The 19,256-nt window shown below is 44.0% G+C and overlaps 1 long non-coding RNA gene across 1 annotated transcript in view; it reads left to right on the forward strand.

Annotated features, from left to right (window-relative positions):
* Positions 1-6,811: 6,811 nt before the first annotated feature.
* Positions 6,812-19,256, forward strand: part of LOC120762179 (uncharacterized) — a 61,590-nt gene continuing 49,145 nt past the window's right edge. The window contains exon 1 of the long non-coding RNA XR_005703857.2: positions 6,812-6,909. This is a non-coding gene — a long non-coding RNA (uncharacterized LOC120762179). The remainder of the gene's footprint in view (positions 6,910-19,256) is intronic.

The raw sequence follows: 19,256 nt of genomic DNA on the forward strand, positions 1-19,256 counted from the left end.
TCTTGGCAAGGGAAAAGTAGACAATAGAATGAGTTGAAATAACATTTTATCAGCAGAAAATTAATGGAGTTTATCCCTTTAGCTCACAAAGCCCAGCCAATGCCAAGCTAAATTTCACTGTAGGTTTTGTTCATGAATGGGAGATATAAAATGTGGGTTTCTCCTTTCAGAAATCCCTCTAAGAGCTCTGTTAAATACCAATCATTTATCTATTGACCTGGGCTGTGGCAATATTCATTAAAGTTTATTTGTGTCCTCTCAGGAGCTACAGCCAGAGCAACCTCTGCTGCTGCTGTAAACATGTATTTCAGAGGGGTGAGGTGAGAAAGACAGCAGCCTTTGGTGCTGATCCCATCCTCCTTGCCCTGGGAATGTGCTTGGAGCCGGGAATGCTCCACTGAACCCGTCCTTGCTGGCTCAGAACGCCAGTGTGATGCACACAGTGCCAGCACAGTTCACATCCCATGGAGCCGCTCATTGTCACTGGGCTGTGCTGGGCCTGGAGAAGGGGGGAGAGGGGCGAGGACCTGCACTGAGGGAAGGACAGCAGGGCATCTTCAGCCTCAGGATGCTTTTTCAGCTGTCCCCTTGCTGCCCAGCCCTGTCCCCCAGGAAGAGCCCCGGTGGGCACCCAGGGTCAGCCCATGGCCTGCTCCCTGCAGCACGGGGCAGAGGCGTGCCCCTGCTCCTCCTTCACTGTGACACTCATTGATTCTGAAGTGTGGAGTGACAGGAGATGTCTGTCCTGGTGCCTGCACCGCTCTGCTTTCGCGCAGGGAGCAGTGGGGAGCGCCCGCTCCGGCAGCTGCTCTGCTTCCGTTTGTGTTGGTGTTTGTGAGCCCGTGCAAAGGGCAGCCACGGGCTTTGGGGGGTTGTTGTTTGGTTTGTCTCGGGGTTTTTGGGGTTTTCCCCAGTTGCCCCCTGATTCCTGACTTCTGTGAACTGATGGATTTCACCGTGCTCAGGGCTGGATTCCTCTATGTGATGACAGAGGTGGAGGTCATCCGAGCTGTCCTGAGCAGAGAAATTCTGTTAATCAAGATAAAAACAGCACTTCCTTTGTTGGTGGTTTGTTGGTTGTTTTTTGGTTTTGTTTTGGGGTTGTTTTTTTTTTTTTTTTTTTTTTTTTTTTTTTTTTTTTTGAGGTTGGGTCTAGTGGCACTTCCAAGCAATAAGCACAAGTGATATTTTGATAATTGCACGAGCAAACTTCCTGGAATCTTGAAGGGAGATTTTTCCTGGTGGAGAATCTTCCTTCCCCCTTCCATAAACACACACACACTTCCATACCTTTTATAATTAGGGGATCACACCTTGATCAGATAAAACAGCCATCTGTTGCACCAATTCTGATTCCATCCATCTGAAAATGAGGGGTCTTTTTGAGCAGCAGTTGGTGGCTTTTCCAAGAGCTCTCCACACTTCTATCAAATCACTGTCTAAAACAATGAAATTGGGAAAATACCATTATTGATTGTTTCATTAAAAGTGTATTTCCGGGTCAATTGGAAAAATATTCTCCAAAATATGATTTTTGTAATTACTAATCTCCTTTTCTGTCCTTTTCAGAAGTGCAAAAGGAGATTACTGAGAGGAATGGCCCCCATTGCTATCCCAGATGCTTTGGTTGACAACAACTGTGTGAGGGTTTTTTATTAATGGCAGATTCCAGGGTGAAGTTTGTGACTGCAAAAGCGTCAATATTCACCTGGGACAGCTCGTTACTTTTAGCTCAGTGTTTGTTGATTTGCCATTTAATCTACTTAGACCCAATTTTTCCCACAGCTCCAAAGGAAAAAAAAAATTAATTAACCCCTCCATAATACTTAGAATATGGGGAATAGTTAGAAAATCCTGCTATCAGCCATCATTCACTTTAACAGAAGAATAAGGATGATGATATATTTCAATTAAAATTACCTTCCTGACCTCAGCAACAGTTGCAAGTTAATTCATTTTTCTTTTGACTGAGATCCTACTCTGTAAGTATCAATGGAAGGTCTTTCTGAGTTGTCCTGTTGGGATGCTGAAAGGGTCATAATTTGATGATAGTTTTGAAAGATGCGAGTAAAAAGCTGGATTTGTTATTTTGATTGTTGGAAACAACATCAAAACAGAAATCAAAGGCACACCAATAGAAAGTGGACTGAAAATAGGAATGAAAATTTGTCACGGATCACTGGAAAGGGCCAACGTTATTTCCACCTTCCCAGCTGGGGAGACAGGACTGCAAGATTCTCAGCAGGTATAAAGCATCCAGGCTGGTTTATTGTGAGTGTCAGAAATATTTCTGCTGTCCAAAAAGTGCCAGCAATCACAGAGAAAATCAGATGGCAATTCAGGACTGGCTGATGGAGAGAGAGGAGAGTAGTGGGTTTTTTTTAAAATCCATTTTCTAATTTATGAACAGCAGTGAGAGCAGTAAGGGGAGCGAATCTATTCAAGTACATCCAGGGTAAAATCAATTAAATTAAGTAACCAGAGAGGCAAAGGCTTTTGTGTGGGTCAGCAGGGGGTGCAGCACAGAAGATCAGTGCTCACGGGGTTCTGCCACGTGTGTTGTGGTGAGTTGGGTGTCCTTGTGTGTAGTTTTTTGACAGTTATGTGTTGTTTCTCTTGGTTTAGGTGGGTTTTTGGGGAGGTGAGGGTGGGTGGCAGATAGGGAAACTACTGAATTTATTCTTTGGGGAAAAGAGTATAGTTTTCAGAATTTATTTTTAAAAGTGCATTTCCTTTCTGAACACCAGATTATAACAAAGCAAAAGGTCACTACAGATTTTAGTGATGCTTAGAAGAAAACACCAAGGAAAAAAAAAATAAAAAGGGGGGGGGGAACCTCATGAAGTTTCTCATTTTAAATACTCTGAAATAGAAATAACTTTGAAGAGTCTCTTCTTCTGAAGCCTGAGTTCTGGTTACAAGAATCATGCCATGGGTACCAGTCTGGACCACAGCCTGTAGGATGGTGAAATGGGTGAGGTGGAGTGCAGCAGCGAGCTGCTGGAGGATTTTGGAGCTTTCCTCTCCTCATCTGCCATTCTCTCCGTGTATTTTTAAGAACAGAACTCTTACTCCACCAGTTTGTTCCAGCTGAACCAGCGAGGGGCAAGGAGTGCAGGTGAGCCTCAGCTGGTGTGTTGTGTTTGTCATCTTCCAAGTGGTGCTTGAGTGTGACAGAATTAGAACAAAAGCAAGGTAGGAACTGAAAACCGAAAGAAACTGCTTTGATTATCTTCAAATGAACAAAATGCAACGGTGTCCCAGACACATGCGGAGTGTGTTTCAGCCCCACGGCTCACTGCTGCAGTCAGCCAGCTGAAGCCTGAGGGGGCCCTTGTAGAAATCAGCACAGGAACAGAATCACGGAATCAGGGCGTGCCCTTAGCTGGAAGGGACCCACCGGAATCACCAAGTCCAGCTGGCACAGGACAGCCCCGAAAATACCTGCATGGAATATCCATATATCCATATGGGTTTGTTATCCTCTAGAATTTCTTGTAACTGTGTTGCGTGAACCAGACTGGTTTATTTGGTTTGTTTTTTTGGGTTTGGTTTTTTTTTTTTTTTTTTTTTGAGATGTGTTAATCTTTTAAAGCTGCTTAGTTTATTCATGCCAATGTCGTGACAGCAGATAGAAACCTGCATGTTCACTAGACCTGCACTCAGTGTTTTCACCCCTGCTCATACACAGCTCTCAATATTAAAGCTTTCAATGAGACAAGGATTATTCCTCTTTACCATTCGAGAGCTGGCTACTTCCTTTATTAATTCTTTGAATCTGAATTGCCTCCCCTTGAAGGAGGGGAATGCTTTTCCCCTGACACGTGTGGAAGGGCAGTGGATGTGGCCTGTTGTGACATTTATATTTCCTCTGACACAGAAGCTTTCAGAGCTGCTGCCTGGCGCTCCAATGCCCTGGGTGAGCGTGCAGATTTACAATTCCAAACCCCCCCCAGCTCGTCCAAATTTTGGCATTCAGTCAAACAGAAATTTGTCATAGTTTATAATCCTTGTTAACGAGAAACATCAAAAATTAATGCTCATTAGGGTGCTCATTAATATGCACGGTAGTCTCAGTTTCGGCTTAATTAAGTGAAGCCCGGCTCTGTAGTGGCATTGTGCCTCTGCAGAGAAGGAAATTCCAGCCTGTGCTGCAGGAAGAGGAGGGAGCACTGCTCCCTTTGGATACCCCAGGTTTTGTTGAGGGGTGTTGCTCCTCTGCTGCTCTCCTGCAGGAGAAGGGCAGCTGCTGGGGAGCTCCTCCTGGTAGCTGTTATTCCACATTGCTGCTCGTGAAAAGCGAGGCTCGCTTTCTTGGTAGAATTTTAAAATTTTGATTAAAAAAGGCAGTAGGAGACAGAAATAAAGCAAAGGGTTAAAGGGCTGGGTGCTTGGCACTCGTCCAAGAGCACACCTCCTATCTTTGGACATTCCTTAAAGACCTTTTCTATGACATCAGCCTGTTGCTCATTCATAGACCATTTTGCGTTGTCATACTTCTCCACAAGCTCACTTCCATGTTCCAGGAGCTGTTTAGCCTGGCCCCTGCCTGGGTTTGCCTTTCTGGAGCGTGCACATCTCTCACCTGTGGTTTTATCATCGCCTCCAGTTTGGGCTGTGGTCCACACTTCGTGCAGAGGGCGGGTGCTGATAATTGGCACATCAATAACAGCGTTCACTGGACGTTATCCCAGCCAAGCAGTTCAACTGCAAGCACAACCATCTATCAGCTACCCCACTACCAGGCTGAGCAGAACCATGAAAGCGACCTCCCTACAGCAGAGTTATTTTAACATTAGGCATACGACATTCATCTTTGCGAAAAGCCAGCTTTAGAATGTGCATTTATAACGACTCCCGTGAGGAATTCCGTGTCCGAGGGCTGACACGTCCCATGCAGGCAGCTGCAGTCTGGAGGTTTGCACTGGCTGAGAGCTGCTTCACCTGAGTTTCGGGAGATGTGGCCATTTCCACCTCCTCCCCATCCACCCCGGCGCAGGAGTGCTAAGAGCAGACATCCGAGCTCTTTGTTTTTCTGCCCGTCTAAGGAAACTCTGATTAGTTTTTCTCCATGCAGCAGCCTTGCATGGAAACAGCAATTACTGTCAGGATAAAGGACTTTAGCTGGGTATTGATTTTAAGTCAGGGAATTTTCTCTGGCTGAGAACTTGTAGGATTTTCTGAATACAGTAATACATAAGGAATGGCATCAGCTCTTGACATCTGATGCTGTCAGAATTCCTTTTCAGCCCCTTTTCATTAAATGTGATCCCTTTAACAGGGTTGTGTTTTGTTTGGTTTTTTCCCACTAAGAAAGCAAAGGCGTTCAAAGGCATAGAGTAATAGAGGTGGTAAAGGAAAGGAAACTTGCATTTTCTTGAAAACCACCTGCCTGCAATATCAAATTGAAGACGTTTGCCTTTTTATAGTCCTGAACCATGAGAATACTTTTCAAAATGCTCTTGAATACTGGTCTGTCAATGCCTACATCCGCGTGTTTCCCTGCTTGTTTTTAGGTATTTTAAAACACTGATTTGTATGAGTTCTTTCTCTGCCTTCAGGGATCTTTACTCAGCTGAGCTTGTCAAAATGTCTCCTACAGATTTTCCAGTTTCTGTCTCCATTTCCATTAGCACTTTTGGGCGAGTGTCACTTGGAGTTGGTGCCTTGTCAATGGGAATGATCTCTGACCTTTTAATAACCGCTCTGAACTGTTGGCTGCACTGGAGATGTGCCAAGTGGGGCAGTCACTTGATACTGGCTTCACACCCGCCTGCCACTTTTATTTAGGGACAGAGGTATTGATACAGCCCCTGGGAAATGTGGGGGGAAGGAAATACTTCTGATAGAGTTAACAGACAATTTGATGTCAGTGCTGATGTGTACAGATGTAGCCGACAGAGGAGACGTGTGGATGAATTAATTAGGAAATGGCTCTCCTTGTGGCTACCCAAGGGTATCCCTGTGTGCTCAGCATGTGGAAGCATCAATCCAGAGGAGCCACGTTTCCTTATTAGCGAACCAACGCTCTGGGCACCGAAATTCTGTCATTGGAGGATGCTGTCTGAAGAGATCAGCAAGCTGAATGACACAATGCAGCATCCCTCCTGAGACTGAGCAGCAGGCACAGATAAGCAATTCATTCTCCCCTCAGCACCTGCAGGCTGATGGGTTGCTGCCCAGTTTCTAAAGCCATTGCTGTTAAAAAGCCAACACTTGCCAACAATTATTATGTAATGCCCTCTAAACTACTCCATGTCTCTCTCTTTCCATGTGTTTGCCTACATTAGCACATGGATCTGTTCCCTCCCTTACTGATGTGCTGCCTGAATGTAAAGTGCAGCCTCACTTTGTCGGTTTTCTCAGTGTTGATGGAGTATGCCAGGTGGTGATTACCATTTTTAAGATACAGGCTTAGTCGTGGAGAACTGTTTTTTAATGCCAGGCAAAAGCTGACTTAAAAAACTCTCTGTATAAAGCATTGCAGTTCCTGATCTCTCACCCCTGATATTCCACACTCGTTTCCTAGAGAGGGCAAGGTAATTTCAAAAATTACCAAATTGAGATGAATGCTACAGAGTTTCAGTGCTGCCCTGATAACGTGCATTTCTTTTTTTATAGTACAGGAGAAAAAGTATTTTGTAAAAGTTCCTTTTCACTGATTTTCTACCTTGAGGCACTTAGCTTAAGTTAGCAAACCTGTGTTGCCATGTCTAAAACAGATGCAGGTGGCATCTGATCATCCAAAATTGCAAATTACCCATCTCATTAGTCTTTTAAATGTATTCCTCACATGGAGAACCAGGTGGAAGTCCTCTCAAAGTCCACCCTAACTCCAGGCAGGTCCTTTTGCACTTCAGCAGCCTTTCCTGCTGTGGAACCTCGGGAGAGCTGCTGGGCAGCACACAGGTACGAGCACGGGCTGCGTTATCTGCAAGTTTATTTCTGTGTTTGTGTGGGCTCTGTGGCAGCGTGAAAGGTGCAGAACTGTTTGATTCTCTTCTTACCTCGCAGGGAAGTTCATCCTTTGCGATTCCCTTTGCCTCCCCTTCCCAGGAGAGGGTTAACACGCGTGTTTTAGCCTTGTGCTTTCCTCTGAGGTCTCCTCTGACCTCTCTGTTAAGGGAAGAGCTGTGCCACAACCCCAGATCGATCAGAGCCATTAACACTTGTCATACTTAGGGATGCACTCAAAGGTTTAGGAAAAGGTGGATTTCTCAGGGCTGGGGGTGGTCCCCGGGCAGTCACCTCGAAGAAGAGCTGTTCGTTTGCAACACAAGGTGTTAAAAAGTGTTTGGGGCTCTTGGGGCAAAGAACATTAGTGGGTAGCGCTCGTGTGGGTTTCTTAATTGAAAAGGGGCCAGAGGCAGCGTGTGAGAATGCCGGCAAAGAGCTTTTTTTTCATGAGAAGCTGTTTGAAAAGATGTTTTTGTGCGCCTTTATTTGACGTTCCCACGGTTTCCAGTTGGTGCCCGTGTTCCTGCCATCCGCAGCGATGGGCGGTGGCGGCTGCCCGGGGCACTGTGGCTCTGCTTTCCAGCTGAGCTGGTGTTTGTAGGAATGGCACGGATGGGAGAGGGACACGGGTTATTCCTGTGCTCCTTTCCAGTGCTCTGGCATCCTCGCTTGGCCAGGTGGTGTCCCTGCAGAGGCTCTTCCAGCCTTACCCGGAGAGGAGAGAGGTTAAGGCAGAATTTTGACTTCAGTGGGATAGTGGGTGTCTGAGAAATCCCAGCTCAGACCTCCCCTCCTGGTCTGTTTTGAAGTGTTTGTCTTTGCACTCGAAGTGGGTTTATTCCACGTGGTTCCCTTGACTTCTGAAGGGTTGTTCCTGGCTGGTGGCAGAGTGCAGAATGCTTCACATTCCGTGCGTGGGGCAGGAGCGCTGGACGGGCGGTGGGAAGTACAGAGTTATTTACAGATGAAATGTGACATCAGCCTCAGGTTTGTTACGGTTGTATTTCACGAAGCAAACAGACACAGAGCACACTGTGCTGTGGCAGCTCTGCATAAAGGAATGGGTAAAATATTACTGAGCTCCTGAACCAGAGAGAACTTGTATAGCTGAATTAAGTTCAGAGGAGCAAATGAGATTTTCAAGGCGTGCAGGAGGTTTACTTTCCATTCATTTTGATGCAATGTGTACCCAAATCCCTCTGAGTAGCTCGACCTCATTTCTGCAACCTGTGTCCTCCCACTGACTTGAAAGAAATATCATCTGTGTGAGAAGATGGGGTTGGCTCTAGGTTAGTCTCAAAGAAACTGCACCATGCAGCACAGAAAATATTGTAAACTACAGTAAATAATAGATGATTTATATGATGGATGGCTATCTAGGCATAGATAAAAGGAGGCTTAGTGTATTTTTATGGACAAAAAGAAACCATGTGCTGCTTTCTTCTCCTCCTCCCTCCTCCAATTTTACAGTTTCTAAAGAGGAGAAGAAATTCTTTTGAAGCAATGCTCTTACTCTCCTAGATTGGCCATTTATTCTCAGTCTTCCACAGGATTCAGCACTGCTCACGTTATTTTAACAAGGTATTTTGAAATACCTTTATTGAGGTAATAAATACATGTCAATTACTGTCTCAGGGAGAATATTTTGGCTTGTATTCTTTCTTCCAACCCTGATAATCAATAGATATCTCACAAGGGTTTCATGCTACTTGACCTGGACAACCTGTAGTTTTAGAGAACTGCTTGTAATATTCATAAGTGAAAGCAAACATCCTGAATATTAAACCCCAGCTGAAGTATCTGACTCTAATTAAACAGCAAGGGGAGCTTTGGTGTGTGTCTGCAGCTGAGGCTGTTTCTTAGAAAGACTTATCCTTCAAATCTATCTTTATTAAGGCCTTGTCCAAATGACAAATATATGCTGCCTGCTTGGTATCTGCCACTTGGAAATAAATCAGTTTAGGATTGATTTGCTAAAGGCTTTCTTTGCTCCGGGTCCTGCTGCCCAGGAGGACAGCTCTTCACAGGGGCACACACACAAGTGGAGCTGCTGAGAGAGGAGAGCCAAGAGCAGTGACAGAGCTCTGTGTGCTCGCTGGCACAGATGCCATCACCACTTAAAACTCGTGGAGGTGCACACACGACAGGAATTTCGTGTGGGAATTCTGACAGCCTCTGGGAGCTCGCTGTGCTTCAGTGCAGAGATGGAGCGTGGATGAGCACAGCTCCACTTCCCACCTTCCCCTGAAGAATCAGATTTTGCAGTCTGGCTCGTGATCAGCTATAAGCCAGGTGAAACTGGAACCTGGATTCCTGCTGATTTTGGGGGCAGCTCCAACAAAGGGTTTTGCACTGTGAGGCTATTCAAGACACAGACTGCCTTTGTGCAGGGATGAACTAAAATCCGAAATATTAAAGCTCCCAGTTGTTAGAAGCGACATTATTTGCTCCTAAACCCTGATTAATTTCTATTGCTGTGGCTCATCTAATCTCTGTGCAGAGAGATGCTCGACGCTGTGAGAACCTTGGTGGGGAAATGAGGTAATTCCATTTGTGCAGCAGCAGCGAAGAGCCATTTCTTCTGCAGCCTGGCACAAAGCCACCCTCTCTGGCAGTGCTAGCCAGGGCCTGACCTGGCACCCACAGCAGCATCCTCCACCCAGCTCCCCGGAGGATTTCCATTCTCCTTGGAGGGAGAGCAGTGGGACTGCATTGCTGGGTCAGCATAAAAATAGTCCAAGTGCTTTGGGAGGGGAGCAGGACCCATTGCTGGGAGCCCAGAGTTCTCCCTGGCACCAGCCCAAGTGAGACTTAAATGTGCCTAAATCATCACAGGCTGAAGTGCTCCGTGGAGCTGGGGTGATACAGGTCATATCAAACACATACCCTGGTGCTTGGGTAAGTTTTTTGGCTGGCTCTGGATCTAAGAATGGTTTTATGGACATGATTCTGAGAGCTGGTAGAATTGAATAGATCGTGGGATCTCTTTGTGACTTTGAAACAGTGTAGTGCTAGTTGATAGAAACAGATTCTTTCTCTAAAATATTGTTTTTTAAAAGCCTGTTTTGTTTTATAGAATTCCTTTGAGGTTTGCCATAATACGACTTAAAATGGAGTATAATGTAGTTCTTGATAGGTCTGTGCCACAGCCTGATTCTCATGATAGCACCAGCTCTGTGTTTGTGACATTGTATTTTGGAGAATAAGAATTACACTAAAGTGCAGCAATTTTCTATTACATACAAGCAGAACTTCAGAAATCACGTCCTTAACCTGAAAAGCCCCAGAAGCCTGATTTCAGGGTAAATCAAATCAAATGGTTTTGCATGTTGATCTCCTACCTGGTACACAGAGCTAATCTGAAAAAGCTCACTGGTGTTTCTCTGGGAAGCTGTGCTGTTTAACTCTGTAATAGCTGAAATCAAATCCCTTGTTTTGGACAAAATGTGCACGAACTTTGAGACAATTGTAGCTAAAAGTCTTTGTGGAAGAGTTCAGGTTGTACTTTACCTTCTTTCTGAGCTGAGGTTGTGGCTGGTTTAGGAGTCCAGTAGTGAGCTCCACTGATATCACCCAGAAAGAAACAACTTGTGCCCATATTTGACATTCAGTTTGAAAACAAGAGCACAAATACTCAAGTTTAAGATACTTTTTGCAAACACTTATGAAATGTGAGGAAGATAATTTAAATTTCTTTTCCAGAAAAAAAAAAAAGTGTCTTGTATACCAAATTCTGTGATTTGCATCTCTTTTGTTAAAAATACATGGAGAATCTTCCAGCTGCAACATATTGACTGGTAGATCCATGATTTTAAAACTGACAAGCATCTGACTTTTAAGTCAAATTGAAGAGGTTTTGGGCCATGATAGGTGAGCATCAAGACTGAAATAATCTTTTATATATTGTGGGGTTCCTATTTTTCCACCGGGGTATTGACTAGAGCATGTAAGTAGCTGTGAAAGTAATACTTCTTGGTGAAAAGAAAATGTTTGTATCCAGTGCTCCTGGTGAAAACTGACCTGTTTTGAGCAGGAATAGAATAAGGACAATTTTTTTAAAAAAAAAATTATTATTGTTGTTAATTTTTTTGTTGTTATTAAATTTTTTGCATGTTTGCTTAAGAGCAGCCTCAGTATTGAAATGTTATTTCCAGGCTGTGGTTGGATCCAGGCAGTTGTAACAAATGAGTGGTGATGGGCAATTGTCTTTGGCGTGTTTAGGAGGAAACACATGTGCTTTCCCATAATTTCATTAACTATTGGTTCCTGTAATGGATGCTTCCCTTAAAGGCAGCAGCAGGATCAATACTAATGATTGCCCCAATGGATCGTGGGCGTGTGTGTCTTTCCCTAACTTTTCCAGGTTCCTGTTTTCCTTTGCTGATTTGCATCTCCCGAAGCTGCCTGGCAGCTTTGTCTCTGGGGAGAGATGAGATGTGTTCCCAATTTGGCAGCGCTTTCCATCAGGTTGTCCCTGAGCTGCCGGCAGCTCTGTGCCTCTCTTCTGAAAGGCCATTTACCGAGCACAGCTGATGTTTCACACCAGCATCTGCAAGTGGTTCTGCCCAGCGGCTGTGTTACCCAAAAAATCTGATGGCTTTTGTCCTGGCTAACTCTCTTCTAACTGCTCTTAATTATACAGGGGGGGAAAAAAAAGGAGAATGGGGAGTAGAAAAATTCGTTCATTAAAAAAAAAACCAAACCAACCAACCCCACCCCCCCAACCCCCCAAAAACCCCCAAAAAAAAAAAAAAAAAAAAAAACCCAAAACACCACAACAACCTCCTGCCAAAAACCAACCAAACAAAAAAAAACCAAACAAAAATCCCCAAACACCACCCCCCCCAAGAAAAAAAAAAGCACCAAAAAAACTATACAAAGTAAACCCCACACCTTTGATCCTTTAGCAGGCAGGAGCAGCTGATCCTGGGCTCTGGAGCTGCTGCTGCTGAGGGCAAAGCACTGTCAGCATCCCTGACAGGCTGAAGGAGGTCCTTCTTCCTGAGAAAACACAGAAGTGGTTGTGCTCTCACATAGTGGAAAAGCATGGCAAAAAGGCTCCCAGTTTGGGTGGTGGTTGTTTGTTTGTTTGTTTTCCTGAGATCCTAGAAACTTACGATTTGAAACAATCTGTGTTTTTTCTAAGGGTGTGGTTTATGCTGAGCTGCTCAGGTTCTTCCCAAGCTGGCCCCAGCCCTCCTCTGGCTGCCAGCTGTGTCCAGAACTGCTCAGCCAACCTTTCCCAAACTGCTTCAATCTTCAGCTGGATCCATGAGCTAATGCGATGTGTGAGAGAGGCTCCGTTCCTTCTGGCAGCGATGTCTTGGGCAGGACAAGAGCCTGGCCAGGGCTGCACCCAAGGTGGACCCAAAATGGGCACAAAAATGGCTGAGCAGTCATGAGATCTTACATTTTTATCAGTTTGGTCCATTTGCACATTGGGGTTTAATTGTCCCATTCCAGCTCCAGGCTGTGAGGCCCCATCCTTCTTGTTCCTCCCTCCAGCCACCCTTGTTTGTGCTTTTGGGCTGAAAGTTGTCCTTGGTGTGCAGCAGGAACAGGATTTGTTTTGTGTCGCTGCTGTGTGCAGAGAGCTGAGTGACCCTGAGTGTGAGCTCAGAGCTGCACCCTGGGCAGCACAGAATGTGAAATACATGGAAGATAGAACTGGAGGCATCACCACAGTGGAGTCTCAGCTTGAGAACTCACATCCCAGACATTCCACATCCCACACGATTCCTTGGCCAGTCCCAACACATCTCTCCTATTGAGACAGTTTTCTGGCTTTGTCCTGCCTAAATTGATGATAATTTAGGTATCAGCACATATATTGTGCCCTCCTGTATGGCTGGAGCCATTCCCGTATGGATTCAATTAATTAACCCAAGTGCAAACGTGTAAATTCTGTGTTTGTAAAAGTAAAGTGCCGGATTCCATTTTCAGGAAGGTTTTATTCTCTGAAACTGTTAATGTATTTTCTCTGCTATCGCACTTTAAATGAACTCATGAGTTAAGAAGAGTGACAGAGAATAAATTATCATACAGCTGGTAGGAGTGAGATAAATAAAAGAATATACATAAAAAAATGGATTCTGTCCCTGTGTGTGTGCAGAAGAACCAGTCCTCGATGATGAAAGGCTATTAACTAGCTTAGTGTAATTAACTGTTTTAGTGCTGCTTCAGCAAGAGAGGTTTGTAGTTCTTGATTTTTGAAGTCAAGTGTCACAAACATGTGCAGTGTGGAATAACAGCTCTTTTGCACTTGTGACGTACACAGAGGAAGAAGGTGGGGACGGAAGGTTATTTCAGAAAGGAAACAGAAGGCTTCATCTGGGCCAGAAGGGTTGTTTCAGTCCCTTAATTTTTATTTTTACTTTTTTGGCCCTCCCAAAAAAGAGACATGATGCTTGAAAAGAGATATGGGTGTTTGCAAGTAGTTTCAGATTCTCTGCTGAAAAGCACCACAGAAATGAAAAGTGTTATTGTTATTAGTCAGTGTCATTCCTGGTGTGGGCTCTGAGCCCTGCATTGTGCTGGGATTTGCTTCTCAACAAAGCACTGTTCTTATCTTTTCTCCTACCAGCTCCCTCGCGCTGGAAATTCTTGTGTAAGGAAAGGATGGACTCAGGATTTAACAGGATTTAAATTTAAATGGTATTTAAATTTAGCTTGAGACTTATTTCCCAACCAGCTGCTGGTGGTTAATTTCCAGGTTAATGCGTTTCTGTGAATGTATCTTGTGTATCACTTAAATTTCCTCTTGTTCTCTATCTTGAATCCCTTAAGAGCGAACGATTTATTTCACTGATATTTACTCCTGTCACTTTTCTTTCCAATGCTCTTAGGAAAAAAGTCGTGCAGAAGGGCACAAAATCCATAGATAGAAGAAAAAAGCTCTGGTCTTTGCCTACAAGGTGATGCTATTCTCAGCGAATGTGAATAATCATTTTTTCTTTTCTGTAAAGGTCTGATCTTTCTTCCCCCATCGAAGATAAAACAGTCTGTGTGTCCTATAAGTGCACAGTGAAGTGTAATTTCACATCAACCCCTTGTCCTGTGGTCCGGTAACGTGATGTTCACCTGAAGGGTGAGAGAGCTTGACAAGCTCCAGCTCACCCCAATGTGATGTTCATCACTGCCTGGATCTCATTTGAGCTCCCTTTGTGCTTCACTTTCTGGGGAAGCAGACCTGGGAGGGTGAATATGTAGAGGACAGGCTGTTGAGAGTCGTTATTACAAAGAGCTGCCCTCGGAGGGATGGGGCATTTTCAGCCTCTATCTCCTGTTTGCCATTAGAAAATCACCGGAGCCCTGGGACCCTATGAAAAGCACTAAATTAATCTGATTCTTGGGCTGTTTGGTTGAGGGTTTTTTTTGTTGTCTGTTTGTTTGTTAAAAAGTCTTCTGTTGGATCGAAAGGCCTTTGCCAGTGCATGTGATTTGTATTTTCTGTTGAGCTGTGGAGAACTGTAGTGGTGGTGTTCATCAGTTGTTGTTCTGTTCTAGCAGGTTTGTTAGTGCGCCTGCCACACTTTTTATACTTGCCTTTTTCTAATGTATAGATCAAACACTTTTTTAAATTTTCACTCTGGAAATTTGCATGTGTTGCTCTTTTTGACCTTCTTACAGTTAGACAAACTTTAATGAGGTCTCCTACACAAAATCTCTTACAAAAAGAGAAAAGGTCAATATTTTTGTTTGTATCACTCTGGGTCAAGGACACTCAAATGTTTCCAAGACCTCATTGATAATTTATGAGTCATTTGTTCTAAGGTCAGATCTGTCACAGATCATGGATCTCTTTTCCTGGGGGCCTGCAAAGGCAGTAATTAATTATCCATTTTCTGTTTACATCAAGATGTGGCAGCGTGTTCTGACAATGGTATCCCAGAACGACACGCTGCTCCTTAAAGATAAAACTGGGTGCAGAAGTCAGCAGGGTTCTGCCTATGATGGCTTCCAAAGGTAATGGGCTGAATGTCCCCCACTTTGGCAAAAGTTTATTAGCATCAGTGGAGCTGCTTGTGTTGGCTGGGGATCTGGTGTTTACCCTGTGCCTCATTTATTGTATAACATTTACATGTGGTAAAAAAAAAAGGGGGGGGGGGGGGCAGAAATAAAAATAGAATAAATACCCAGTAGGCAGCACATTTGAAAGCTGTTCCATTGGACATCTGTGCAGTGCAGGTGTAAAACCTACGGTGAGCATGTTTTTTCAGAACACTTCACGTTCAAATAAACTCGTGTCACACGCAGAGATGCTCGCTCGCTAATTCTCCTTCCAGAGGGGAAAAGCAGAGTTTGACTCATTGCCTGTAATTCCTGGAAATGCATGAGCAAAGGCCTGTCAGTAAATTAAACAGTAATATTAATTCACGTGGAGCCTGGCAGGCAGGCTGTGACTGAGGGAACTGTCACACGTGCTCACAGCACACAGACCTTTGGTCCTTGCCAGTCCGATTAGGAGCAGCCTTTAAAAGGATCACAGAGCAGGATTGCCACAAAGGTTTGTAACAATGATTGGGGAATCACGTAATTAAAGCCACTCCCAAAATGGAAAAGCGTTCTCAGCAGACTTCAGAAACCCTAAAATGCTTGTTTATTCAATAATTATGGAGCATAATTATGCTAATGAGGTTAGCTCAGATTTACATGTTAGCAATGCATTTTAATGATCTGATTATACAAAAGTGAGATACAATAGATTAAATTTTATATGGAAAATTTGTTGCCAGACTGGAATCATAAGACAACTCCCCTTCTATCCCCAAACAGATTTATAAGAGCTCAGGGAATTACCATGTAATAAATCCTATGGTTGTAATGAAATAACCAGAGCAGAAAAAACTTTAAACCGTTGTATGAACAGAAATCCCCAGCTGCAGAACTACTGCTGAGTGACATTAAAGAATGTAGTTTTCTTTTTCTTCAAACTACTTTTAAAAATATCACCAAATGGGCTCCAGAGTCCTTGGAGACAATTTTGAGAAGAACAGTCACTGCCTTTGTTTCTGAACACTGAATTTAGCAAGTCTAGATAAAGGAATGACCTTCCTGTTTTCTCACCCAGCTCTCATCTTTTCTTTCATCTGTCTCATCCTTTCTTCCTTTCATCCAGTTTTTGCTTCTCTTGCTTTCATTCAGTGGCATTCTCTCAAAAGGCCCTGTTATGTTTTCTACCAATAACATTTGTACTTCTATGGTTAGAATTATTGTGTTTCCTTCATGTATGGATTTTTTTGTTTCCTTGGGCTCTGCAAAGCTTTCAAATCTCATTTTTAATGAACAATTTAGTTCCTTTAATCTTTGTTTTGGTGATGCAATATTGTCTTTGACTCATTAGATGTCCTCCTTTTGTTGCTCTGTGAAGTTAGTGATTTATTTTGTGCAGCATTGCAGCAAATTGGATGATCCTTGAGGCAGGGAAATCAAAGCAGGGCTGCATGTGATGCACTAACTGGCAAAGGGGAATAACTGAAACATTCTGGTTTCATTTGAGGAGCTTCATTGTTCTTTTTTTCTTTTCCTGGTGGTAAATAATTAGAAGATTAGGTGGAATAATGTGAAATTGTGAGACTGAAGCAATCCTGAGGATGCTGGGACCGAGGCAGTGATGCTGCTTGTCCCCAAGGCAGGGTGATTCCTGCTGGCTTTGTCACTGGGATTCAGCCCAGGCACCAGTTCAGCTCTGCTGGATCTGCTCCAGCCATCACTCTGGGACCGAGGACTGCCAAAGCACAGGGGTGGCAAAGTCTGGCACAGCAAGAAATGACACCTTTGGGAAGAGAAGAACTGGTGTGATGTCAGTAAACTTTGGGCAGAGTGACACTGGCTTGCTGTCAGCTCCCTGGGACACCCAGCTCTGCCCAGAGATTGTCCCAGCAGCTATTACAAACTCCAGCCTGCGTTCTCCAGCAGCAAATTCCAGCCTGAATTCCAGAGCATCCAAGACTGCTGGCCCTGAACTCTGAAAACATCAATCCTTAAGTGCAGTTTTGTATTTCACTCAAGGAAAATAACATTTTTCTGGAATTCAGGGCACCTTCAGTTAACGTAGGCTGACGTGGGATGGAGAGGAAACACCTTGGATGAAGGGGAAGATGAGGAATTTTGCCCAGGTTTGGGTTAATCTTATTTTCAAGCGTCTGTGTTGCCAGCGCTCATTCTTTCAAGTAACAAAATGGGTACAAAGAAAGGGTTTTTTACTCTTGCTTGAATCCACGCAATTTTAAGCACACAACCTAAACTGCTCTTTCATGAACATCTTTAAAATTTCATGAAAAAGCAGATCCCCCAGAGGCTGCGTTTTCAAGCTCATCCTTAGCCAAACCCTCTTTGTATTATTTTTCACATACAGTCTTTGAGGTTGCATTGACAAGATCGTTACTTGTTCTTTCAGACACCAGCCTTTGAAAGTCTAGCCTGAAATCTGTAGTCAAGACAACTTAGGCTGCAGTATTAAATCTAAGATTTTTTTTGTCATCTCTTTTTGCTTGTTTACATTTCCTCGCTGCGTGGGTCGTTTCACCCTCTCGTATCAGGACACGAGGGATGGACTTTGCCAGATCTTGTGTTTCCTTTTTCCCAGAGAGGGAGAGTGAAGCTTGCGCTCCCTTTGTCTTTATTTACATGCAGGTGCTTCAGAGCAAACCTAATCCTGCTGCTTGCTGGGATTGTTTGCCCTTGTTTTAGGGTTTGCTTGCTGTTTGCTGTGGGCCAGGGAAGGAGACTGAATTGTGCTGTTTACACTGCTCTCTGACAGGGCTGGACAAGGGTGTCTCTCGGTGCTAGGCACTGTATTTGACTGGCATATTTTTGCAGGGGACTCTATTAAATAAAGAAGTGTCTGCTTTAGCTCTTAGGAGCAGCCCTTGTGAGAGCTAAACCAGCCCTGTCCCAAAGACCTGTTGTCTTTCATATATAAGAACATTTCACTTCTCTGGTAATAACCCCACAAGTTTCCACGTGAACGTCTCTTCCTTCCCTCAGTATCTGAAGTGTGTTTAAATATTGACTGACTATGGATTTAACATTGGACGCTGTCTTTGATAAAGCTGGATGAGAAATACAATTTGCATTTAAAGTTTTCTGCTTGCTACAAAAACCAGTAGGGGATGAGTCACAAAAGCTCAAAGATGGCAATGTTTGTGAAGAGTGAGCTCTTTATCATCCTTCTCCGCAGCTCCTTGCAGGAACATCTCTGGTGGTTGTCCTGGAAGCAGGTTCATTGTCACACATTCAATGCAGCCTGTCCTTTTAACAAAAGAAGATCTGCTTCTTTAGCGCTCTAATTAAAGCTGAGACTTCAAAACATTATACATTGTCTGGCTTCAACCATCTCCTAAAAGGAGAAGAATAGCCCTTTATTTAGGGGGAAAAAGGTCTGGGTGCCATCTCTGGGCCATGGATTTTGAAGCCAGCACAGGAGCACTGTGAGTGATGGATGTCCGGTGCTTGCACACGGCCACGCGTCACCCAGGACGTTTCTGCCGGAGGAGAGAGGCTGCGAGTCCCTGCCAGCCACACTGATACGTCTCTGAAATATGTTCTTACTGTCCAAACACCAGCTTTAAAGGTTCACGTAAAAGTCAAGCAATAAAAATATCCTCCACGCCAGGCTGAGGACAGTCATAGCCTCTCTTTTCGAAGTCAAATAAAAACGATCCTGCTCATTTAAAAATTTCCCTGCTGTGTTGCCCTAGCCAGGCTTTCTTATCCTATGGCTCTAACTGTGCTCATTGTTCTGCTCCATCGTTGCCATTTTGAGAGAGGAAAGCTTTCTCTATTTTTTTTTTCCCTTTTTTTCCCCTGCCTGCAGGATATGCCTGGGAATGCTCTGTTGCATGCATTTGCAGAGCCAGCCTGCCTCAGAGATTTCCTTTCAAGCCATCTTTGTCGAGCTTTTCAGCTTTCAGATCCTCCTTCCTGAGAAGGATATATGCTTAGGAGGAAGATGTTTAGGATTCTGTCCGTGAAAAGTAATTGAGCTTTGAGATCTTTCATGTGTCCATGAACTTGTGAGTTTGTGTGAGCTCAGTAGCTCTGCTGCCTTTGAGTGAGGCAGGCTAACTGTAATTGGCAGTGAAACATTTCTGTAATCTTTTTGGTGCGAAAGATGCCAGACAAGCAATAAATTACACCATGTTCTGCTTTATGAAACATGGGAAAAACTTGGTGAAAATAAAACAACTCTATAAATCCACCTTCTCTGTACCCAGAGCGTGTGATTTCTTGCAAGGTGACTGGTGAAACTCCTGTGGCTCGCAGTTATTTTTAGGGGGAATAGTCTCACAACAGCT

Source organism: Hirundo rustica, chromosome 21, assembly GCF_015227805.2.
Source record: "Hirundo rustica isolate bHirRus1 chromosome 21, bHirRus1.pri.v3, whole genome shotgun sequence".
Lineage (NCBI taxonomy): Eukaryota > Metazoa > Chordata > Aves > Passeriformes > Hirundinidae > Hirundo > Hirundo rustica.